This window comes from Oncorhynchus keta, chromosome 18 (assembly GCF_023373465.1).
Source record: "Oncorhynchus keta strain PuntledgeMale-10-30-2019 chromosome 18, Oket_V2, whole genome shotgun sequence".
Classification (NCBI taxonomy): domain Eukaryota; kingdom Metazoa; phylum Chordata; class Actinopteri; order Salmoniformes; family Salmonidae; genus Oncorhynchus; species Oncorhynchus keta.
The window spans coordinates 47748978-47775652 of record NC_068438.1 but is presented as its reverse complement, the minus strand read 5'-3'; the positions used below and the strand labels follow the sequence as shown (position 1 = coordinate 47775652).

At 43.8% G+C, this 26675-nt stretch overlaps 1 long non-coding RNA gene and 1 pseudogene across 1 annotated transcript; one reads left to right on the top strand and one right to left on the bottom strand.

Moving 5' to 3' along the window:
• LOC127908862 (syntaxin-1A-like) overlaps positions 1-26675 on the bottom strand; it is a 239195-nt pseudogene that overhangs the window by 167446 nt on the left and 45074 nt on the right.
• On the top strand, positions 6213-7995 carry LOC127908865 (uncharacterized). Its single transcript, XR_008068789.1, has 3 exons — positions 6213-6281; positions 6843-6877; positions 7967-7995. It is a non-coding gene; the product is annotated as an uncharacterized LOC127908865 (long non-coding RNA).

Genomic DNA, 26675 nt, shown 5'->3' with positions numbered 1-26675 from the left:
ATCTGCAAACCAAGTGTATGTGACCAATAACATCTGCTAACCATGTGTATGTGACCAATAACATCTGCTAACCATGTGACCAATATCTGCTAACCATGTGACCAATAACATCTACTAACCATGTGTATGTGACCAATAACATCTGCTAACCATGTGTATGTGACCAATAACATCTACTAACCATGTGTATGTGACCATTAACATCTGCTAACCATGTGTATGTGACCAATAACATCTACTAACCATGTGTATGTGACCAATAACATCTACTAACCATGTGTATGTGACCAATAACATCTGCTAACCATGTGACCAATAACATCTGCTAACCATGTGACCAATAACATCTGCTAACCATGTGTATGTGACCAATAACATCTGCTAACCATGTGACCAATAACATCTGCTAACCATGTGTTTGTGACCAATAACATCTACTAACCATGTGTATGTGACCAGTAACATCTGCTAACCATGTGTATGTGACCAGTAACATCTGCTAACCATGTGTATGTGACCAATAACATCTACTAACCATGTGTATGTGACCAATAACATCTGCTAAACATGTGACCAATAACATCTGCTAACCATGTGTATGTGACCGATAACATCTGCTAACCATGTGACCAATAACATCTGCTAACCATGTGACCAATAACATCTGCTAACCATGTGTTTGTGACCAATAACATCTGCTAACCATGTGTATGACCAATAACATCTGCTAACCATGTGTATGTGACCAATAACATCTGCTAACCATGTGTATGTGACCAATAACATCTGCTAACCATGTGTATGTGACCAATAACATCTGCTAACCATGTGTATGTGACCAATAACATCTGCTAACCATGTGACCAATAACATCTGCTAACCATGTGACCAATAACATCTGCTAACCATGTGTTTGACCAATAACATCTGCTAACCATGTGTATGACCAATAACATCTGCTAACCATGTGTATGTGACCAATAACATCTGCTAACCATGTGTATGTGACCAATAACATCTGCTAACCATGTGTATGACCAATAACATCTGCTAACCATGTGTATGACCAATAACATCTGCTAACCATGTGTATGTGACCAATAACATCTGCTAACCATGTGTATGTGACCAATAACATCTGCTAACCATGTGTATGTGACCAATAACATCTGCTAACCAGGTGACCAATAACATCTGCTAACCATGTGTATGTGACCAATAACATCTGCATCTGCTAACCATGTGTATGTGACCAATAACATCTGCTAACCATGTGTATGTGACCAATAAAATGTAATACAATTGTATTTTATTTCCTCCTGTGACAAATCCTCCTCCTCTTCCTTCTCCTCATCTAGCTAACGGAGGCCCGTTCTCCCTGCTTGTTCTCCTTAGGCCCGACTCCATAATCAGATCCGCTAACTCATTAGAAGTCATTTAAGTCTGGTTATGGAATTAAATATTAACTTAGGGATGAATGATTCATTTGTAAAAAATGATTCTTCATCAATGGGGTGTGTCGTTAATATAGTGTGGTGACATCACACCTCTGTCCCCCATGGAGGTTTGGGTAACAGTAATATAGTGTGGTGACATCACACCTCTGTCCCCCATGGAGGTTTGGGTAACAGTAAAGTCAGTAATATAGTGTAGTGACATCACACCTCTGTCCTCCATGGAGGTTTGGGTAACAGTAAAGTCAGTAATATAGTGTAGTGACATCACACCTCTGTCCCCCATGGAGGTTTGGGTAACAGTAAAGTCAGTAATATAGTGACATGACATCACTCTGTCCCCATGGAGGTTTGGGTAACAGTAATATAGTGTAGTGACATCACACCTCTGTCCTCCATGGAGGTTTGGGTAACAGTAATATAGTGTAGTGACATCACACCTCTGTCCCCCATGGAGGTTTGGGTAACAGTAATATAGTGTAGTGACATCACACCTCTGTCCTCCATGGAGGTTTGGGTAACAGTAATATAGTGTAGTGACATCACACCTCTGTCCTCCATGGAGGTTTGGGTAACAGTAATATAGTGTAGTGACATCACACCTCTGTCCCCCATGGAGGTTTGGGTAACAGTAATATAGTGTAGTGACATCACACCTCTGTCCCCCATGAAGGTTTGGGTAACAGTAATATAGTGTAGTGACATCACCTCTGTCCCCATGGAGGTTTGGGTAACAGTAATATAGTGTAGTGACATCACACCTCTGTCCCCCATGGAGGTTTGGTAACAGTAACATAGTGTAGTGACATCACACCTCTGTCCCCATGGAGGTTTGGGTAACAGTAATATAGTGTAGTGACATCACACCTCTGTCCTCCATGGAGGTTTGGGTAACAGTAACATAGTGTGGTGACATCACGCCTCTGTCCCCCATGGAGGTTTGGGTAACAGTAATATAGTGTAGTGACATCACACCTCTGTCCCCCATGGAGGTTTGGGTAACAGTAATATAGTGTAGTGACATCACACCTCTGTCCTCCATGGAGGTTTGGGTAACAGTAACATAGTGTGGTGACATCACGCCTCTGTCCCCCATGGAGGTTTGGGTAACAGTAATATAGTGTAGTGACATCACACCCCTGTCCCCCATGGAGGTTTGGGTAACAGTAATATAGTGTGGTGACATCACACCTCTGTCCCCCATGGAGGTTTGGGTAACAGTAAAGTCAGTAATATAGTGTAGTGACATCACACCTCTGTCCTCCATGGAGGTTTGGGTAACAGTAAAGTCAGTAATATAGTGTAGTGACATCACACCTCTGTCCCCCATGGAGGTTTGGGTAACAGTAATATAGTGTAGTGACATCACACCTCTGTCCCCCATGGAGGTTTGGGTAACAGTAATATAGTGTAGTGACATCACACCTCTGTCCTCCATGGAGGTTTGGGTAACAGTAATATAGTGTAGTGACATCACACCTCTGTCCTCCATGGAGGTTTGGGTAACAGTAATATAGTGTAGTGACATCACACCTCTGTCCCCCATGGAGGTTTGGGTAACAGTAACAGGAGAGAATGTAGTGACATCACACCTCTGTCCTCCATGGAGGTTTGGGTAACAGTAACATAGTGTAGTGACATCACACCCTGTCCTCCAGAGGAGGTTTGGGTAACAGTAACATAGTGTAGTGACATCACAGAGAGTCCTCCATGGAGGTTTGGGAGAACAGTAACATAGTGTGGTGAGATCACAGAGTCCTCCATGGAGGTTTGGGTAACAGTAAAGTCAGAATATAGTGACTCACTCTCGTCGGGGTTGGGTGCAGCCAGGATGGCACTGTGTTTCCTCTTCACCTCCTCCACCTTCTCAGCCAGGGACTCAATGAAGACACGGATCTCCTCCACCTACAGAGGGAGGAGAAGGAGAGAGAGGGAGAGAGAGGAGAGAGAGAGAGACAGACACAGAGAGAGAAGGAGAGAGAGGGAGAGAGAGAGAGAGAGAGAGAGAGAGAGAGAGAGAGAGAGAGAGAGAGAGAGAGAGAGAGAGAGAGAGAGAGAGAGAGAGAGAGAGAGAGCAGAGAGCAGAGAGAGACAGAGAGAGAAGGAGAGAGAGAGACAGAGAGAGAGAGAGCAGAGAGAGACAGAGAGAGAGAGAGAGAGAGAGAGAGAGAGCAGAGAGAGACAGAGAGAGAGAGAGACAGAGTAAGAGAAACAGAGAGAGACAGAGTAAGAGAAACAGAGAGAGAGAGAGAACGGAAAAGGTGAGAGGAGGAGAGCACAGATTCCAGAAGGTAACAAGGTGATGATGTTGTGGCTGTTATGGAAGTGAACTGTGTGTGTGGGTTTCTACTGTGTTATTGACTGTACATTTGTTTATTCAATGTGTAACTCTGTGTTGTTGTTTGTGTCGAACTGCTATGCCTTATCTTGGCCAGGTCACAGTTGTAAATGACAACTTGTTCTCACCTGGCCTACCTGCTTAAATAAAAATTAAATAAATAATATTGCAGAAATATTGTTGCTTCCATCAATGTAATTTTCTGCATCATTTCCAATCCCCTGTATATTTTTGTGGGGTAAACACACACACACACACACACACACACACACACACACACACACACACACACACACACACACACACACACACACACGTTCAAAAGTTTGGAGTTACTTAAAAATGTCCTATTTTTTTTAATAAAAGCAAAAATGTTGTCCATTTAAAATAACATCAAATTGATCAGAAATACATTGTAGACATTGTTAATGTTGTAAATTACTATTGTAGCTGGAAACGGCAGATTTTTTATGGAATATCTACAGTTGGAGTTGAAAGTTTACATACATTTAGGTTGGAGTCATTCAAATTCATTTTTCAACCACTTCACAAAGTTCTTGTTAACAAACTATAGCATTGGCAAGTCTGTTAGGAAATCTACTTTGTGCATGATACAAGTAATTTTTCCAACAATTGTTTACAGAGAGATTATTTCACTTAAAATTCGCTGTATCACAATTCCAGTGGGTCGTTGCTTTGTCTACACACTCATCTCATATGTATATACTGTACTCAATACCATCTACTGTATGCTGCTCTGTACCATCACTCATTCATATATCCTTATGTACATATTCCTTATCCCCTTACACTGTGTATAAGACAGTAGTTTTGGAATTGTTAGTTAGATTACTTGTTGGTTATCACTGCATTGTCGGAACTAGAAGCACAAGCATTTCGCTACACTCGCATTAACATCTGCTAACCATGTGTATGTGTGACAAATAAAAATTTGATTTGATTTGAATTCCAGTGGGTCAGAAGTTTACATACACTAAGTTGACTGTGCCTTTGAACAACTTGGAAAAGTCCAGAAAATGATGTCATGGCTTTAGAAGCTTCTGATAGGCTAATGGACATCATTTGAGTCAATTGGAGGTGTACCTGTGGATCTATTTCAAGGTATACCTTCAAACTCAGTAGACCTCCACAAGTCTGGTTCATCCTTGGATGAACGCCTGAAGGTACCACGTTCATCTGTACAAACAATAGTTTGCAAGTATAAACACCATGGGACCACGCAGCCGTCATACCGCTCAGGAAGGAGACGCGTTCTGTCTCCTAGAGATGAACGTACTTTGCTCAGTTGTGCACCGAGGCCTCCCACTCCTCTTTCCATTCTGGTTAGAGCCAGTTTGCTCTGTTCTGTGAAGGGATTAGTACACAGCTTTCTACGAGATCTTCCGTTTCTTGGCAATTTCTCGCATGGAATAGTCTTAATTTCTCAGAACAAGAATAGACTGACGAGTTTCAGAAGAAATTGGTCACATTTTATCGAAAAATACATTTTTTAAAAATCAATTCGTATATTTGAGTTTATCCACAATATGTGTTGTATTATTTGTTCTGTCTTTTCAGGTGGATTAAACTGACATTTCAACCACCATTCTAAGGCTTGTTTAAAAAAATAACGATATTTTGGAGATTATTTCATTTTCAAATAACCGAAAGTGAGAGGTTGTAATCTGAATAAAAGGAAAAGGACATTCTTGAACATGGGGACATTTTACTCATTTACTAGAGAACCATTTCGGATTTAAGTATAACTTTTGTATGACTGATGATTTTAGTGAGAGGTCTAATGCTTTAATATTTAATCATTTCTGCCCCCCGAGGGACCCCCGGTCCTTCTGTAGCTCAGTTGGTAGAGCATGGCGCTTGTAACGCCAGGGTAGTGGGTTCGATTCCCGGGACCACCCATACGTAGAATGTATGCACACATGACTGTAAGTCGCTTTGGATAAAAGCGTCTGCTAAATGGCATATATTATATTATATTATATTCATTGTATAAATAGGCCCTATTAATTGTGTCTGGCTTGCCATTCCAGACCAAATTTTATATTTTTTGTTTATATAATATAAAAAGAGAATGACATAAGAAAGTAATCAAGACGACTAGCTTGATTAAGCCTCCGCCATGTATATCTCACTAGGTCAGGATATTAAACCTCCTCCATGTATATCTCACTAGGTCAGGATACTAAACCTCCTCCATGTATATCTCATTAGGTCAGGGTATTAAACCTCCTCCATGTATATCTCACTAGGTCAGGATATTAAACCTCCTCCATGTATATTTCACTAGGTCAGGATATTAAACCTCCTCCATGTATATCTCACTAGGTCAGGGTATTAAACCTCCATGTATATCTCACTAGGTCAGGATATTAAACCTCCTCCATGTATATCTCACTAGGTCAGGGTATTAAACCTCCATGTATATCTCACTAGGTCAGGGTATTAAACCTCCATGTATATCTCACTAGGTCAGGATATTAAACCTCCTCCATGTATATCTCACTAGGTCAGGATATTAAACCTCCTCCATGTATATCTCACTAGGTCAGGGTATTAAACCTCCATGTATATCTCACTAGGTCAGGATATTAAACCTCCTCCATGTATATCTCACTAGGTCAGGATATTAAACCTCCTCCATGTATATCTCACTAGGTCAGGATATTAAACCTCCTCCATGTATATCTCACTAGGTCAGGGTATTAAACCTCCTCCATGTATCTCTCATTAGGTCAGGATATTAAACCTCCTCCATGTATCTCTCACTAGGTCAGGATATTAAACCTCCATGTATATCTCACTAGGTCAGGATATTAAACCTCCTCCATGTATATCTCACTAGGTCAGGGTATTAAACCTCCATGTATATCTCACTAGGTCAGGATATTAAACCTCCTCCATGTATATCTCACTAGGTCAGGATATTAAACCTCCTCCATGTATATCTCACTAGGTCAGGATATTAAACCTCCTCCATGTATATCTCACTAGGTCAGGATATTAAACCTCCTCCATGTATATCTCACTAGGTCAGGGTATTAAACCTCCATGTATATCTCACTAGGTCAGGGTATTAAACCTCCATGTATATCTCACTAGGTCAGGGTATTAAACCTCCTCCATGTATATCTCACTAGGTCAGGATATTAAACCTCCATGTATATCTCACTAGGTCAGGGTATTAAACCTCCTCCATGTATATCTCACTAGGTCAGGGTATTAAACCTCCTCCATGTATATCTCACTAGGTCAGGATATTAAACCTCCTCCATGTATATCTCACTAGGTCAGGGTATTAAACCTCCATGTATATCTCACTAGGTCAGGGTATTAAACCTCCTCCATGTATCTCTCATTAGGTCAGGATATTAAACCTCCTCCATGTATATCATTAGGTCAGGGTATTAAACCTCCTCCATGTATCTCTCACTAGGTCAGGATATTAAACCTCCTCCATGTATCTCTCACTAGGTCAGGATATTAAACCTCCTCCATGTATCTCTCACTAGGTCAGGATATTAAGCCTCCTCCATGTATATCTCACTAGGTCAGGATATTAAACCTCCTCCATGTATCTCTCATTAGGCCAGGATATTAAACCTCCTCCATGTATATCTCATTAGGTCAGGATATTAAACCTCCTCCATGTATCTCTCACTAGGTCAGGGTATTAAACCTCCTCCATGTATCTCTCACTAGGTCAGGATATTAAACCTCCTCCATGTATATCTCACTAGGTCAGGATATTAAACCTCCTCCATGTATATCTCATTAGGTCAGGATATTAAACCTCCTCCATGTATCTCTCATTAGGTCAGGATATTAAACCTCCTCCATGTATATCATTAGGTCAGGGTATTAAACCTCCTCCATGTATCTCTCACTAGGTCAGGATATTAAACCTCCTCCATGTATCTCTCACTAGGTCAGGATATTAAACCTCCTCCATGTATCTCTCACTAGGTCAGGATATTAAGCCTCCTCCATGTATATCTCATTAGGTCAGGATATTAAACCTCCTCCATGTATATCTCACTAGGTCAGGATATTAAACCTCCTCCATGTATCTCTCACTAGGTCAGGATATTAAACCTCCTCCATGTATATCTCACTAGGTCAGGATATTAAACCTCCTCCATGTATCTCTCACTAGGCCAGGATATTAAACCTCCTCCATGTATATCTCACTAGGTCAGGGTATTAAACCTCCTCCATGTATATCTCACTAGGTCAGGGTATTAAACCTCCTCCATGTATATCTCACTAGGTCAGGATATTAAACCTCCATGTATATCTCACTAGGTCAGGATATTAAACCTCCTCCATGTACATCTCACTAGGTCAGGATATTAAACCTCCATGTATATCTCACTAGGTCAGGATATTAAACCTCCTCCATGTATCTCTCATTAGGTCAGGGTATTAAACCTCCTCCATGTATCTCTCATTAGGTCAGGATATTAAACCTCCTCCATGTATCTCTCATTAGGTCAGGGTATTTAAGCCTCCTCCATGTATATCTCACTAGGTCAGGATATTAAACCTCCTCCATGTATCTCTCATTAGGTCAGGATATTAAACCTCCTCCATGTATCTCTCATTGGGTCAGGGTATTAAACCTCCTCCATGTATCTCTCACTAGGTCAGGGTATTAAACCTCCTCCATGTATCTCTCATTAGGTCAGGGTATTAAACCTCCTCCATGTATCTCTCATTAGGTCAGGGTATTAAACCTCCTCCATGTATCTCTCACTAGGTCAGGATATTAAACCTCCTCCATGTATCTCTCATTAGGTCAGGGTATTTAAGCCTCCTCCATGTATATCTCACTAGGTCAGGATATTAAACCTCCTCCATGTATCTCTCATTAGGTCAGGATATTAAACCTCCTCCATGTATCTCTCATTGGGTCAGGGTATTAAACCTCCTCCATGTATCTCTCACTAGGTCAGGGTATTAAACCTCCTCCATGTATCTCTCATTAGGTCAGGGTATTAAACCTCCTCCATGTATCTCTCATTAGGTCAGGGTATTAAACCTCCTCCATGTATCTCTCATTAGGTCAGGGTATTAAACCTCCTCCATGTATCTCTCATTAGGTCAGGGTATTAAACCTCCTCCATGTATATCTCACTAGGTCAGGGTATTAAACCTCCTCCATGTATCTCTCATTAGGTCAGGGTATTAAACCTCCTCCATGTATCTCTCATTAGGTCAGGATATTAAACCTCCTCCATGTATCTCTCATTGGGTCAGGGTATTAAACCTCCTCCATGTATCTCTCACTAGGTCAGGGTATTAAACCTCCTCCATGTATCTCTCATTAGGTCAGGGTATTAAACCTCCTCCATGTATCTCTCATTAGGTCAGGGTATTAAACCTCCTCCATGTATCTCTCATTAGGTCAGGGTATTAAACCTCCTCCATGTATCTCTCATTAGGTCAGGGTATTAAACCTCCTCCATGTATATCTCACTAGGTCAGGGTATTAAACCTCCTCCATGTATCTCTCATTAGGTCAGGGTATTAAACCTCCTCCATGTATCTCTCATTAGGTCAGGATATTAAACCTCCTCCATGTATCTCTCATTGGGTCAGGGTATTAAACCTCCTCCATGTATCTCTCACTAGGTCAGGGTATTAAACCTCCTCCATGTATCTCTCATTAGGTCAGGGTATTAAACCTCCTCCATGTATCTCTCATTAGGTCAGGGTATTAAACCTCCTCCATGTATCTCTCATTAGGTCAGGGTATTTAAGCCTCCACATATCCACTAATTCCAATATATACATGACATTCATAAAGTGCATGATAGTTTGTAGTTTGTAGAGTGATTTCCTTTACGGTCCATAAAGGTATTTAAAACCGTATTATAATCTCCCACTATAATAATAGTATTTCATTGCTTGTAGAGTTGATCAATTCTTATATATATTTTCAAAGAAGCTTGGATCATTATTATTTGGACCGTGTAGACTAATGAGCCACATCTGTTTATGGCTCCTTGAGATCCTTGAGGATCTGTTTGGACAATTTGTACATTTGGATCAAAATTACGGTAAATTAATATCATCACCCCTTTTGAATTTCTTTGCCCACTGGAGAAATATATTTCACCCCCCCCCCCCACAAGTGCTTTTTCCACAAAACTTCATATAAAATTGTTGAATGAGTTTCCTGTAAACAATAGATATTATATTCCTTCTCTTTTAGCCAGGTAAATACTGATCGTCTTTGCTTATTATCTGCTAAGCCATTACAATTAGAACTGGCTATACTTATTTCACCACTTACCATAATGAGACAACTTTCAATTCTATTTATCAAAATATATGTTGGTAAACTGTGGCGTACAGCAGGTCAGCCACCAGGGGGAGACTCGTCGAGGCCTGGTGACAGAAGGAATACACATCACGAGGCGATGGCTCCATCTGCTGGACGTGCCAGGTCTCGACGGGCTCTCCGGCCAGGACTAATTTGGGCTGATTGGGAGTTGGTGAGTAATCAAGGGCTGATTGCTCACCAGCTGTACAAGTCCCATAAAGCTGCCAGAAGCACACAGGGAAGAGACTGGGGGAGGAAAGGACTCCCGTATAGTTGGTGACGGTACAAGGTAACAGGAGCGAGTTCAGTTTTTGATCGCCACAGGATACAGCAAGACCCGGAGCCCAGAAGACGGGATCCCGGAAAGGGTCTCTTGGGGGATACAGTAAGACCCGGAGCCCAGAAGACGGGATCCCGGAAAGGGTCTCTTGGGGGATACAGTAAGACCCGGAGCCCAGAAGACGGGATCCCGGAAAGGGTCTCTTGGGGGATACAGTAAGACCCGGAGCCCAGAAGACGGGATCCCGGAAAGGGTCTCTTGGGGGATACAGTAAGACCCGGAGCCCAGAAGACGGGATCCCGGAAAGGGTCTCTTGGGGGATACAGTAAGACCCGTAGCCCAGAAGACGGGATCCCGGAAAGGGTCTCTTGGGGGATACAGTAAGACCCGGAGCCCAGAAGACGGGATCCCGGAAAGGGTCTCATGGGGTATACAATAAGACCCGGAGCCCAGAAGACGGGATCCCGGAAAGGGTCTCTTGGGGGATACAGTAAGACCCGGAGCCCAGAAGACGGGATCCCAGAAAGGGTCTCTTGGGGGATACAGTAAGACCCGGAGCCCAGAAGACGGGATCCCGGAAAGGGTCTCTTGGGGGACACAGTAAGACCCGGAGCCCAGAATACTGTATACTGGTGAGGGTCTCCTGGGGGATACAGTAAGACCCGGAGCCCAGAAGACGGGATCCCGGAAAGGGTCTCTTGGGGGACACAGTAAGACCCGGAGCCCAGAATACTGTATACTGGTGAGGGTCTCCTGGGGGATACAGTAAGACCCGGAGCCCAGAAGACGGGATCCCGGAAAGGGTCTCATGGGGGATACAGTAAGACCCGGAGCCCAGAAGACGGGATCCCGGAAAGGGTCTCCTGGGGGATACAGTAAGACCCGGAGCCCAGAAGACGGGATCCCGGAGAGGGTCTCCTGGGGGATACAGTAAGACCCGGAGCCCAGAAGACGGGATCCCGGAGAGGGTCTCCTGGGGGATACAGTAAGACCCGGAGCCCAGAAGACGGGATCCCGGAGAGGGTCTCCTGGGGGATACAGTAAGACCCGGAGCCCAGAAGACGGGATCCCGGAGAGGGTCTCCTGGGGGATACAGTAAGACCCGGAGCCCAGAAGACGGTATCCTGGTGAGGGTCTCATGGGGGATACAGTAAGACCCGGAGCCCAGAAGACGGTATCCTGGTGAGGAGGAGCATCTACTGAATCACATCCAAACCAGTTCTTAATCAAGCTAACAGAAGATGACGACATCGAAACCTACCTCTGTACGTTTGAACGGACAGTACTACGGGAAGGGTAGCCAAGGCAGAAGTGGGCCAGTCTGCTGGCCCCGGTTCCTCTTTGGGAATGCCCAAAAGGCATATTGGGAGCTGAACGATGAACAGGCGGCTAACTAAGACGGACTCAAACGGGTGATTCTCAGCCGCTACGGGTACAGCCTGGCCCATTGGGCTCAACTCTTCCACGACTGGAGGTTCGTAGCCAACCCATCCCCCCGAGCCCAGATGAGTGACCTACTGCGCGTCACCAGGGGATGGCTCCTAACCGACGTACCCACCCTCTCTATCCTAGACAGTGGTCCTGGATCGCGTCCTATGGGCACTACCCCATGACATGAAGAGGGCAGCGAGTCGACAGCCAAAGGACCGCAAACCCGTGGAGAGACGGCTGGGGTAGGGCCGAACCGCCACCGAAGACCCCAAGTACAGTGGGGAGAACAAGTATTTGATACACTGCCGATTTTGCAGGTTTTCCTACTTACAAAGCATGTAGAGGTCTGTATTTTTTAATCATAGGTACACTTCAACTGTGAGAGACGGAATCTAAAACAAAAATCCAGAAAATCACATTGTATGATTTGTAAGTAATTAATTTGCATTTTATTGCATGACATAAGTATTTGATCACCTACCAACCAGTAAGAATTCCAGCTCTCACAGCCCCGAAACCTGAAGGATCTGGAGAAGGTCTGTATGGAGGAGTGGGCCAAAATCCCTGCTGCAGTGTGTGCAAACCTGGTCAAGAAATACAGGAAACGTATGATCTTCTGGATTTTTGTTTTAGATTCCGTCTCTCACAGTTGAAGTGCACCTATGATAAAAAATGACAGACCTCTACATGCATTGTAAGTAGGAAACACTGCTGTTTTTGCAGGTTATCAAATACTTGTTCTCCCTACTGTAGATGGAGACCAATGGAGGTGTTTTGAGTGTGGCGCCCGGGGGCACATTGCCTGGAATTGCCCGGCTTGAGAGGAGTTGAAGCCTCAGAAGCGAGGTGGGTCATGCAGTGAACTACATCACCTCCTGTTGGGCACACCACGAATCAACTGCACCCATAGTCCCGGTGAAGGTTGACAGACACGGAAGCTCTCTTAGACTCCGGAAGTATGGTTACCCTCGTAACCACGAGCCTGCTGACCCAGGAGATCAAACGTGGTAGGGAGATGTCCATTTCCTGTGTTCAAGGGGACACAAAACTGTATCCAATCGTATGGGCCAACATCGTGACGCCAGATGATGTGAGTGCAGTACCAGAGTTGCCAGTACCTCTCCCAGTGGGACGAGATTGTCCACTGTTCGCAGCCCTGTGGCGGCACGAGCTGAGGAAGAGGTGTGACCCATCGCCTTTGCAGCTCAGAAGCAAACGGTTGACCAACCTGTATCTACGCGTCCGGAGTCAGGGGAACCACGGGAGGAAGAGCCCAGCCTTCCCTCCTCGATTTTGAGGGGCCAGTCGAGACACCCCCTGGGGACCAACTGAGGGGACAATTCGGGACAGCCCAGTGGGAGGACCCTAACTTGGAAAAGGTCTGTATGGAGGAGAAGTCCCTGCTGCAGTGTGTGCAAACCTGGTCAAGAACTACAGGAAACGGATGATCTCTGTAATTGCTAACAATGGTTTCTGTACCAAATATTAAGTTCTGCTTTTCTGATGTATCAAATACTTATGTCATGCAATAAAATGCAAATGAATTACTTAAAAATCATACAATGTGATTTTCTGGATTTTTGTTTTAGATTCCGTCTCTCACAGTTGAAGTGTACCTATGATAAATGACAGACCTCTACATGCTTTGTAAGTAGGAAAACCTGCAAAATCGGCAGTGTATCAAGTACTTGTTCTCCCCACTGTAGCTGTACCATGATATTTGCATTGCTGCTAAGTAAACCTCCAATTGGTCCCCACTATTCCACCCACTAAAACCCTTCTTCATCCAGAGTTGGGTTGTCATCCCAATGACTGGCAGACGACCCCCGACCCCCAGGATCCCATGGCCCCGGAGAGACCGGGACCCATCCTTTGAAAACAGCACAGTGCCACCCACAGAACAGAAGCCGATCAACCGCCAAATGCATTTCGCCCTCACCTCGACTAGTATTATATTTTGCTATTAACAATTTTTAATTCCTATTTATCTTATCTTATTTTCCATAATTAGCTATTCATATTTGCAGTAATCTAGGCAGTTTATGCAAAGGATTTTTACCTCTCACCATTGCCAAAATTACATTATGGAAAGCAATTATTTTTGAGCAAACAATTATTGTGATTCATCCTATATTGTCCTAATATCTTTTACTCCCTCGCAACAGTTGTGGGACATACACACACACACACACCTTTCCCCCACAACAGCCATACTCAGATTCTCAACAGTTGCGCCATCTCAGAGCCCAATTCAAGAAAGGTCTTGATTTACAAATGCATATACAATTGCAGCTGTATGAGAAGCAAAAAAATGGGCAGAATTGGGTAGATTTGATGAACCATTGTCACGTCCTAGGTGATGGAAGTCAGATCCACCCCCTTCCCCTGAAACACCCACACATGTTCCCCCATTTATTTAACCAGGCAAGGCAGTTAAGAACAAATCCTTATTTTCAATGACGGCCTACGAACAAGGCCGGTTTACCTATGATGAACATTACAGGCCTCTCTCATCTTTTTAAGTGGGAGAACTTGCACAATTGGTGGCTGACTAAATACATTTTTTGCCCCACTGTACATTGGTTCTGGGATATGCAACCATTTCCTTTCTCACTCACTTAACGCCACACTTTCCCAAACACCAGGAAACACACCACACCTCCCATCTCAACACATCCACACATACTGAGCCTTCTGTCTGCTGTGTATTTATCTCCACTTTCCCAAGCACCAGGAAACACACCACACCTTCCATCTCAACACATCCACACATACTGAGCCTTCTGTCTGCTGTGTATTTATCTCCACTTTCCCAAACACCAGGAAACACACCACACCTTCCATCTCAACACATCCACACATACTGAGCCTTCTGTCTGCTGTGTATTTATCTCCACTTTCCCAAACACCAGGAAACACACCACACCTTCCATCTCAACACATCCACACATACTGAGCCTTCTGTCTGCTGTGTATTTATCTCCACTTTCCCAAACACCAGGAAACACACCACACCTTCCATCTCAACACATCCACACATACTGAGCCTTCTGTCTGCTGTGTATTTATCTCCACTTTCCCAAACACCAGGAAACACACCACACCTTCCATCTCAACACATCCACACATACTGAGCCTTCTTCTATTTCTGTCTGCTGTGTATATATCTCCACTTTCCCAAACACCAGGAAACACACCACACCTTCCATCTCAACACATCCACACATACTGAGCCTTCTGTCTGCTGTGTATTTATCTCCACTTTCCCAAACACCAGGAAACACACCACACCTTCCATCTCAACACATCCACACATACTGAGCCTTCTGTCTGCTGTGTATTTATCTCCACTTTCCCAAACACCAGGAAACACACCACACCTTCCATCTCAACACATCCACACATACTGAGCCTTCTGTCTGCTGTGTATTTATCTCCACTTTCCCAAACACCAGGAAACACACCACACCTTCCATCTCAACACATCCACACATACTGAGCCTTCTGTCTGCGGTGTATTTATCTCCACCATGTTGAATTAGTGCTTTTGTGTTCCAATTAGTTATATTTCAAGATTGCTCTTCTATCTATATATATTTTTGTATTATTACAATCCATACCATGGCTAGTATTGTGTTCCATTATTTGCCTCCTCTATGAGAACTTTGTAATTTTTAGAATAGACATGGAGTAGTCTTTGTGTCTCTGAACATTTGGGTGTCAATAGACAGAGAGCTACGCGTTTCCCTTTCAATCTATTTTCCTTGATGATTGGATACAGAACTTTGTGGCGTTCTGTAATTTCCTTCAGGAACTGGTCGTCTATTTTCATGCCAGCAGGTCTTTTACCCAGGCTTTTAACCATTATTTCATCTTTAAAGAAGGCAACGATTGGGCGTTCATACCTCTGCCCTCTCAGTCCGTGCACACGTTCAAGTTGGATTTTGTCGCTAGCTTGGCGTGGGATCTGAAGCGCTGTAAGGAGGAACTCTCTAACTACCGATTCAGGAACTTCTCCTTCTTTCTCTTGGATACCTGTAAGTAGCAGATTCTCTCTCGTGGATCTAGTTCTCTCAGAACTATGTTCTCATTTTTAAGTTCGTTAACTTCGGTTTCAATCTCATTGACTGTTCCTTTATGCTTTTGTTTGTGTCTTTCTCCAATGTCGCAGCTTTTCCGTCTCTCATCTCGAGGCTCGTCTTCAACTCTTTTATATTCTCACCGACTAGTTCAAGTATGTTGCCCAGTTTGTCATTTATGGATTTAACAGATGGGTTTCGGCCTTTACCATTCCCGCTGGTGAAAAGATTAAATCGTCTGTGTCTGTAGAAGAGTCACGTTGTCATGTTGAGATTGGTTCCCCTGTCGTACACTCCATCGTGTTGAGATTGGTTCCCCTGTCGTACACTCCATCGTGTTGAGATTGGTTCCCCTGTCGTACACTCCATCGTGTTGAGATTGGTTCCCCTGTCGTACACTCCATCGTGTTGAGATTGGTTCCCCTGTCGTACACTCCATCGTGTTGAGATTGGTTCCCCTGTCGTACACTCCATCGTGTTGAGATTGGTTCCCCTGTCGTACACTCCATCGTGTTGAGATTGGTTCCCCTGTCGTACACTCCATCGTGTTGAGATTGGTTCCCCTGTCGTACACTCCATCGTTTTGAGATTGGTTCCCCTGTCGTACACTCCATCATTTTGAGATTGGTTCCCCTGTCGTACACTCCATCGTTTTGAGATTGGTTCCCCTGTCGTACACTCCATCGTGTTGAGATTGGCTCCCCTGTTTTACTCTCCGTGTTGATTGTTGATTGGTTCCCCTGTTTTACTCTCCATGTTGATTGGTTCCCCTGTTTTACTCTCCATGTTGATTGGTTCCCCTGTTTTACTCTCCGTGTTGATTGGTTCCCCTGTTTTACTCTCCATGTTGATTGGTTCCCCTGTTTTACTCTCCATGTTGATTGGTTCCCCTGTTTTACTCTCCATGTTGATTGGTTCTCCTGTTTTACTCTCCATGTTGATTGGTTCCCCTGTTTTACTCTCCATGTTGATTGGTTCCCCTGTTTTACTCTCCGTGTTGATTGGTTCCCCTGTTTTACTCTCCATGTTGATTGGTTCCCCTGTTTTACTCTCCATGTTGATTGGTTCCCCTGTTTTACTCTCCATGTTGATTGGTTCCCCTGTTTTACTCTCCATGTTGATTGGTTCTCCTGTTTTACTCTCCATGTTGATTGGTTCCCCTGTTTTACTCTCCATGTTGATTGGTTCCCCTGTTTTACTCTCCATGTTGATTGGTTCCCCTGTTTTACTCTCCATGTTGATTGGTTCCCCTGTTTTACTCTCCATGTTGATTGGTTCTCCTGTTTTACTCTCCATGTTGATTGGTTCCCCTGTTTTACTCTCCATGTTGATTGGTTCCCCTGTTTTACTCTCCATGTTGATTGGTTCCCCTGTTTTACTCTCCATGTTGATTGGTTCCCCTGTTTTACTCTCCATGTTGATTGGTTCCCCTGTTTTACTCTCCGTGTTGATTGGTTCTCCTGTTTTACTCTCCGTCATGTTTGTCTGTTGCTTGTTTTCATAATACTTGTTGATAGATTTCTGTAGTCTTATGATCTGTTTTGTGTTATTACCCACCAGTTTGTGCAGTGCTAATAGTTAGTCTAACTTACCGTTATTGAATATTACATTATTATATGTTCAACAGACACTCCCCGTTTTAGTTGCAAAATTGAACGTTTTGCAACTGGTTGGACTAATGATTTCACCCTAGATGCAGGAAAGAGTGAGCAAGGCAGTATTGAATGGCTCACTGTCTGATTACTCCAGTTTGTCTCTCGACTTGTTGTAACAACCTCATGGTGGGTATAGAGAACATTTTAGTAGCCTAAACGTATCAATGTGACATTAAGCTTGGTGAATGGAGTATGAATGACAGTCATCCTAATAGAAATAAGGCCAAATAATTGTCCTTCCTAATCTTAAAAGGCACCAACCACCACTGGGTGTGTGTGTGTGTGTGTGTGTGTGTGTGTGTGTGTGTGTGTGTGTGTGTGTGTGTGTGTGTGTGTGTGTGTGTGTGTGTGTGTGTGTGTGTGTGTGTGTGTGTGTGTGTGTGTGTGTGTGTGTGTGTGTGTCTTTCTCCCAGCATGCCTCTCTCTGTGGAGATCTAAACTGGTGCGACAGTCAAATGGGCCCCCATTAGAAGAGCCCTCGACAACCTCACTAAAGGCACCTTCTTCAAGTAAACAGCATACGGAAAAACACTCACAAACGCATGGGACAAACACACAGCCCTATAGGCAATGTACAACGTGGACTTGTAAAGGCCCTGTGGAGCACTGACCTCCAATATGTAAATTCAAATGGAAAAACGGTGTTCATTTTAAAAGCCTGGCGGTGAATGTTTTGTGTGGGGATCAATAAAAAGTCCCTTGGAAATGAAATAAAATACTTAACGATCCACACGAGGAACAACATCTATGAGCATAATATAATATATCGAATCTAAGCACACTGGAGGGGAGATACAGCATTTGATTGGCTGGAGCAGTCATCTTATCTCCATGCAGATGAGACTGGAGCAGTCGTCTTATCTCCATGCAGATGAGACTGGAGCAGTCGTCTTATCTCCATGCAGATGAGACTGGAGCAGTCATCTTATCTCCATGCAGATGAGGCTGGAGCAGTCATCTTATCTCCATGCAGATGAGACTGGAGCAGTCATCTTATCTCCATGCAGATGAGACTGGAGCAGTCGTCTTATCTCCATGCAGATGAGACTGGAGCAGTCGTCTTATCTCCATGCAGATGAGACTGGAGCAGTCATCTTATCTCCATGCAGATGAGACTGGAGCAGTCATCTTATCTCCATGCAGATGAGACTGGAGCAGTCATCTTATCTCCATGCAGATGAGACTGGAGCAGTCATCTTATCTCCATGCAGATGAGACTGGAGCAGTCATCTTATCTCCATGCAGATGAGACTGGAGCAGTCATCTTATCTCCATGCAGATGAGACTGGAGCAGTCGTCTTATCTCCATGCAGATGAGACTGGAGCAGTCATCTTATCTCCATGCAGATGAGACTGGAGCAGTCATCTTATCTCCATGCAGATGAGACTGGAGCAGTCATCTTATCTCCATGCAGATGAGACTGGAGCAGTCATCTTATCTCCATGCAGATGAGACTGGAGCAGTCATCTTATCTCCATGCAGATGAGACTGGAGCAGTCATCTTATCTCCGTGCAGATGAGACTGGAGCAGTCATCTTATCTCCATGCAGATGAGACTGGAGCAGTCATCTTATCTCCATGCAGATGAGACTGGAGCAGTCATCTTATCTCCATGCAGATGAGACTGGAGCAGTCATCTTATCTCCATGCAGATGAGACTGGAGCAGTCATCTTATCTCCATGCAGATGAGACTGGAGCAGTCATCTTATCTCCATGCAGATGAGACTGGAGCAGTCATCTTATCTCCATGCAGATGAGACTGGAGCAGTCATCTTATCTCCATGCAGATGAGACTGGAGCAGTCATCTTATCTCCATGCAGATGAGACTGGAGCAGTCATCTTATCTCCATGCAGATGAGACTGGAGCAGTCATCTTATCTCCATGCAGATGAGACTGGAGCAGTCATCTTATCTCCATGCAGATGAGACTGGAGCAGTCATCTTATCTCCATGCAGATGAGACTGGAGCAGTCGTCTTATCTCCATGCAGATGAGACTGGAGCAGTCGTCTTATCTCCATGCAGATGAGACTGGAGCAGTCATCTTATCTCCATGCAGATGAGACTGGAGCAGTCATCTTATCTCCATGCAGATGAGACTGGAGCAGTCATCTTATCTCCATGCAGATAAGACTGGAGCAGTCATCTTATCTCCATGCAGATGAGACTGGAGCAGTCATCTTATCTCCATGCAGATGAGACTGGAGCAGTCATCTTATCTCCATGCAGATGAGACTGGAGCAGTCATCTTATCTCCATGCAGATGAGACTGGAGCAGTCATCTTATCTCCATGCAGATGAGACTGGAGCAGTCGTCTTATCTCCATGCAGATGAGACTGGAGCAGTCATCTTATCTCCATGCAGATGAGACTGGAGCAGTCATCTTATCTCCATGCAGATGAGACTGGAGCAGTCATCTTATCTCCATGCAGATGAGACTGGAGCAGTCATCTTATCTCCATGCAGATGAGACTGGAGCAGTCATCGTATCTCCATGCAGAAAAGACTGTTTGTCAGGAGAACTGTTTTGAGCAATGAGTGGAAAGTTATTAATTAGAAGACAATGTAATGAGAGAGAGAGAGAGAAAATAAGAGAGGGAAAAAAAGGATATATCTCACCTGCTCAAAGAATTCATCCATGAAGCCTTTGTCCATGCCCACGGCCACCTCCTCTTCCTCCTCAGTCTCCTTCCCCTGGTGACACACACACTCACGGTCATTGGTACATATTAACAAATAGCATCCAACTCATAGACAGAATATCCAGAATGATAAACTGTGGGCCCATACTGGTGATATCACCAGTTTAGTGATATAACCAGTATATCACCAGTCTGCTCGTATTATCAGACTATACTGGTGATAACACTAGAAGCCTGGTGATAACACTAGCAGACTATACTGGTGATAATACTAGCAGCCTGGTGATAACACTAGCAGACTATACTGGTGATAATACTAGCAGACTATACTGGTGATAACACTAGCAGACTATACTGGTGATAATACTAGCAGACTATACTGGTGATAACACTAGCAGACTATACTGGTGATAATACTAGCAGCCTATACTGGTGATAATACTAGCAGACTATACTGGTGATAACACTAGCAGCCTGGTGATAACACTAGCAGACTATACTGGTGATAACACTAGCAGACTATACTGGTGATAACACTAGCAGACTATACTGGTGATAATACTAGGAGACTATACTGGTGATAACACTAGCAGCCTGGTGATAACACTAGCAGACTATACTGGTGATAACACTAGCAGACTATACTGGTGATAACACTAGCAGACTATACTGGTGATAATACTAGCAGACTATACTGGTGATAACACTAGCAGACTATACTGGTGATAACACTAGCAGCCTGGTGATAACACTAGCAGACTATACTGGTGATAACACTAGCAGACTATACTGGTGATAACACTAGCAGACTATACTGGTGATAACACTAGCAGACTATACTGGTGATAACACTAGCAGCCTGGTGATAACACTAGCAGACTAGACTGGTGATACTGGCAGACTGATAACACTAGCAGACTATACTGGTGATAACACTAGCAGACTGGTGATAACACGAGCAGACTATACTGGTGATAACACTAGCAGACTGGTGATAACACTAGCAGACTATACTGGTGATAACACTAGCAGCCTGGTGATAACACTAGCAGACTATACTGGTGATAACACTAGCAGCCTGGTGATAACACTAGCAGACTATACTGGTGATAATACTAGCAGACTATACTGGTGATAACACTAGCAGCCTGGTGATAACACTAGCAGACTATACTGGTGATAACACTAGCAGACTATACTGGTGATAACACTAGCAGCCTGGTGATAATACTAGCAGACTATACTGGTGATAACACTAGCAGCCTGGTGATAACACTAGCAGACTATACTGGTGATAACACTAGCAGACTATACTGGTGATAACACTAGCAGCCTGGTGATAACACTAGCAGACTATACTGGTGATAACACTAGCAGACTGGTGATAACACTAGCAGACTATACTGGTGATAACACTAGCAGACTGGTGATAACACTAGCAGACTATACTGGTGATAACACTAGCAGACTGGTGATAACACTAGCAGACTATACTGGTGATAACACTAGCAGACTGGTGATAACACTAGCAGACTATACTGGTGATAACACTAGCAGCCTGGTGATAACACTAGCAGACTATACTGGTGATAACACTAGCAGCCTGGTGATAACACTAGCAGACTATACTGGTGATAACACTAGCAGACTGGTGATAACACTAGCAGACTATACTGGTGATAACACTAGCAGACTGGTGATAACACTAGCAGCCTGGTGATAACACTAGCAGACTATACTGGTGATAACACTAGCAGCCTGGTGATAACACTAGCAGACTATACTGGTGATAACACTAGCAGCCTGGTGATAACACTAGCAGACTATACTGGTGATAATACTAGCAGACTATACTGGTGATAACACTAGCAGCCTGGTGATAACACTAGCAGACTATACTGGTGATAACACTAGCAGACTATACTGGTGATAACACTAGCAGCCTGGTGATAACACTAGCAGACTATACTGGTGATAACACTAGCAGCCTGGTGATAACACTAGCAGACTATACTGGTGATAACACTAGCAGACTATACTGGTGATAACACTAGCAGACTATACTGGTGATAACACTAGCAGACTATACTGGTGATAACACTAGCAGACTATACTGGTGATAAAACTAGCAGACTATACTGGTGATAATACTAGCAGCCTGGTGATAACACTAGCAGACTATACTGGTGATAATACTAGCAGCCTGGTGATAACACTAGCAGACTATACTGGTGATAACACTAGCAGCCTGGTGATAACACTAGCAGACTATACTGGTGATAACACTAGCAGCCTGGTGATAACACTAGCAGACTATACTGGTGATAACACTAGCAGCCTGGTGATAACACTAGCAGACTATACTGGTGATAACACTAGCAGCCTGGTGATAACACTAGCAGACTATACTGGTGATAACACTAGCAGACTATACTGGTGATAACACTAGCAGACTGGTGATAACACTAGCAGACTATACTGGTGATAACACTAGCAGACTATACTGGTGATAACACTAGCAGACTATACTGGTGATAACACTAGCAGACTATACTGGTGATAATACTAGCAGACTATACTGGTGATAACACTAGCAGACTGGGTGATAACACTAGCAGACTATACTGGTGATAATACTAGCAGCCTGGTGATAACACTAGCAGACTATACTGGTGATAATACTAGCAGCCTGGTGATAACACTAGCAGACTATACTGGTGATAATACTAGCAGACTATACTGGTGATAATACTAGCAGCCTGTTGATAACACTAGCAGACTATACTGGTGATAACACTAGCAGACTATACTGGTGATAAGACTAGCAGCCTGGTGATAACACTAGCAGACTATACTGGTGATAACACTAGCAGACTATACTGGTGATAATACTAGCAGCCTGGTGATAATACTAGCAGACTATACTGGTGATAATACTAGCAGCCTGGTGATAACACTAGCAGACTATACTGGTGATAACACTAGCAGACTATACTGGTGATAACACTAGCAGACTATACTGGTGATAACACTAGCAGACTGGTGATACTGGACTGATATACACTAGCAGACTATACTGGTGATAACACTAGCAGACTATACTGGTGATAACACTAGCAGACTGGTGATAACACTAGCAGACTATACTGGTGATAACACTAGCAGACTATACTGGTGATAACACTAGCAGACTATACTGGTGATAACACTAGCAGCCTGGTGATAACACTAGCAGACTATACTGGTGATAACACTAGCAGCCTGGTGATAACACTAGCAGACTATACTGGTGATAACACTAGCAGACTATACTGGTGATAACACTAGCAGACCTGGTGATAACACTAGCAGACTATACTGGTGATAACACTAGCAGACTATACTGGTGATAACACTAGCAGACTGGTGATAACACTAGCAGACTGGTGATAACACTAGCAGACTATACTGGTGATAACACTAGCAGACTATACTGGTGATAACACTAGCAGACTATACTGGTGATAACACTAGCAGACTGGTGATAACACTAGCAGACTATACTGGTGATAACACTAGCAGCCTATACTGGTGATAACACTAGCAGACTGTACTGGTGATGACACTAGCAGACTATACTGGTGATAACACTAGCAGACTGGTGATAACACTAGCAGACTGGTGATAACACTAGCAGACTATACTGGTGATAACACTAGCAGACTGGTGATAACACTAGCAGACTGGTGATAACACTAGCAGACTATACTGGTGATAACACTAGCAGACTGGTGATAACACTAGCAGACTATACTGGTGATAACACGAGCAGACTATACTGGTGATAACACTAGCAGACTGGTGATAACACTAGCAGACTATACTGGTGATAACACTAGCAGCCTATACTGGTGATAACACTAGCAGACTATACTGGTGATAACACTAGCAGACTGGTGATAACACTAGCAGACTATACTGGTGATAACACTAGCAGACTATACTGGTGATAACACTAGCAGCCTGGTGATAACACTAGCAGACTATACTGGTGATAACACTAGCAGCCTGGTGATAACACTAGCAGACTATACTGGTGATAACACTAGCAGACTATACTGGTGATAACACTAGCAGACTATACTGGTGATAACACTAGCAGCCTGGTTTTAACATGACCACGAGGTTGTTTCTCTCCATTTCAAGGTTAATTATTAGGTACAAGCCTTAGTACCTTGATCAGACATATAGCTAGTGCTGAGCAAAGAGTTACCAAGCCCGACATGCTGAGAGAGAGCGATAACAGTACGTTTTGTAAGTATTCAGACCCCTTGACTTTGTCAACATTGTTACATTACAGCCTTACTCTAAAATTGATTTTTTAAAATAATAATCCTCAGCAATCTACACACAATACCCCATAATGACTAAGCGAAAACAGTTTTTTTCAGAAATTATCATTACAAATATAAACAGAATTACCTTATTTACATAAGTATTCAAACCATTTGCAATGAGACTCAAACAAACTCTCACAAAGCTCCTCTGTGGAGATGGGAGAACCTTCCAGAAGAACATCTATCTCTGCAACACTCCACCAATCAGGCCTTCATGGTAGAGTGGCCAGACGGAAGCCACTCCTCAATAAAAGCCACTCCTCAGTAAAAGGCACATGACAGCCCTCTTGGAGTTTGCCAAAAGGCACCTAAAGGACTTTCAGACCATGAGAAGCAAGATACTCTGGTCTGATGAAACCAAGATTGAACACTTTGGCCTGAATGCCAAGCGTCACGTCTGGAGGAAACGGTGAAGCATGGTGGTGGCAGCGTCCCTACGGTGAAGCATGGTGGTGGCAGCATCATGCTGTGGGGATGTTTTTCAGCGGCAGGGACTGAGAGACTAGTCAGGATCGAGGGAAAGATGAATGGAGCAAAGTACAGAGAAAAACCTGCTCCAGAGCGCTCAGGACCTCAGACTGGGGTGAATGTTCACACTCCAACAGGACAACAACCCGAAGTACACAGCCAAGTCTCTAAATGTCCTTGAGTGGCCCTGCCAGAGCCCGGACTTGAACCCGATCGAACATCTCTGGAGAGACCTGAAAATAGCTGTGCGGCAACACTCCCCATCCAACCTGAGAGTATCTGCAGAGAAGAATGGGAGAAACTCCCCCAAATACAGGTGTGCCAAGCTTGTAGCGTCATACACCAGAAGAATCGAGGCTGTAATCGCTGCCAAAGGTGCTTCAACAAAGTACTGAGTAAAGGGTCTGAAAACTTATGTAAATATGACATTTCAGTGTTTTTATTTTATTAATTAGCAAAAAAATTCTACAGACCAGTTTTTGCTTTGTCATTATGGGGTATTGTGATGTCATTATGGGTTATTATGATGTCATTATGGGGTATTATGATGTCATTATGGGGTATTATGATGTCATTATGGGGTATTGTGTGTAGATTGATGAGGGGGGGAAATGATTTAATCCATTTTAGAATAAAGGCTGTAACGTAACAAGATGTGGAAAAAGTCAAGGGGTCTGAATACTTTCCGAATGCACTGTACATATGTCTGAAGGAGAGAGAGAGAGAGCGAGCGAGCGAGAGATTAGACGTCTTGTTGAGAGGACAGACTGCTGACTGTCAGAGCCCCGACCAGGTCAGACTCAGGCCTCAGAAAAAAGAGGACAAACGTTCACTACACTGTTCTTCATAACAACATTTGTTTGAGTACATAGAAAACCTCTGAGAGCACGGAGGACTGAATATTAACACCAACATGTTGCTCCTAAACACATTATTGGGTTGGCTTGGTGTTACTCACTCATCTCAGCCCTGCTGACTGCAATGTGTTTACCAAAGGTAGCCTGGCCAATTGAGGCCTATGCAAGCCTGGGGCCCCAATAGACCATGAACCCCATCACTGCACTCCTTCTCTGGGGTTCCACATGCAGTAGCAACCAGGCCCACTGTTTCTCGCTCTCCACAGGCTGCACAGGTCCAGACCACAGAGACACTGGACAACAAAAACAACCATCAGCCAGTGTGAGGCCCACTGCCCACGCAAAGCCTGGGGACCCAGTAGACCATGACCCCCATCGGTGCACTCCTCTTTTAGAGCAACCGCTCTGGTCAAACACCTCCATGCCAGATAGAGAGCAATACAAACTAAGGAAAAAACAGAGAGAGATCTACAGCATGAAAAGGAATAAATCAAGCAGATGAAACGTGGAATCAGTCTGTTTTTATCCGGCCATTATGTGGGGGGAGAGTCAGAGAGGATATCAGTGCTATGAAGAGTCAGAGAGGATATCAGTGCTATGACGAGTCATAGAGGAAATCAGTGCTATGAAGAGTCAGAGAGGATATCAGTGCTATGAAGAGTCAGAGAGGATATCAGTGCTTTGAAGAGTCAGAGAGGATATCAGTGCTATGAAGAGTCAGAGAGGATATCAGTGCTATGAAGAGT